Here is a 352-nt window from a genome sequence, read left to right on the forward strand (position 1 = left end):
TCTATGCAGAGTCAGACAGCTCTCAGATTCCATCAAAAATATCTTAATTTGTGTTCCGAAGATGAACGAAGGTCTTACGGGTTTAAAACGACATGAGGGTGAGTAATTAATGACAGAATTTTCAATGTACAAAATGCTTTAATACCGGAGATCACTGACAAGCTAAGATGAATCGCATTCGATTATGAACGCGATTTTGTGTAGCTTGTCAGTGAACTACAGCTCTGTGTATTAAATGCTGCTCCAAACTTTTTGTGCGCAAAAGAAAAAAAACAAACGACTTTATTCAACAATTCGTCTCCTCCGCATCACCCTGTAGCGCCATTTTGGAGAGTATCACATACGTAAACAA

The 352-nt window shown here is 38.4% G+C and overlaps 1 protein-coding gene across 1 annotated transcript in view; it reads right to left on the bottom strand.

Annotated features, from left to right (window-relative positions):
- The window catches only part of ints1 (integrator complex subunit 1), a 31968-nt gene that overhangs the window by 4254 nt on the left and 27362 nt on the right, over positions 1–352 (bottom strand). The gene's annotated exons all lie outside the window — the stretch shown is intronic.

This window comes from Sinocyclocheilus rhinocerous, unplaced genomic scaffold (assembly GCF_001515625.1).
Source record: "Sinocyclocheilus rhinocerous isolate Xijiao unplaced genomic scaffold, SAMN03320098_v1.1 scaffold1303, whole genome shotgun sequence".
Taxonomy (NCBI): domain Eukaryota; kingdom Metazoa; phylum Chordata; class Actinopteri; order Cypriniformes; family Cyprinidae; genus Sinocyclocheilus; species Sinocyclocheilus rhinocerous.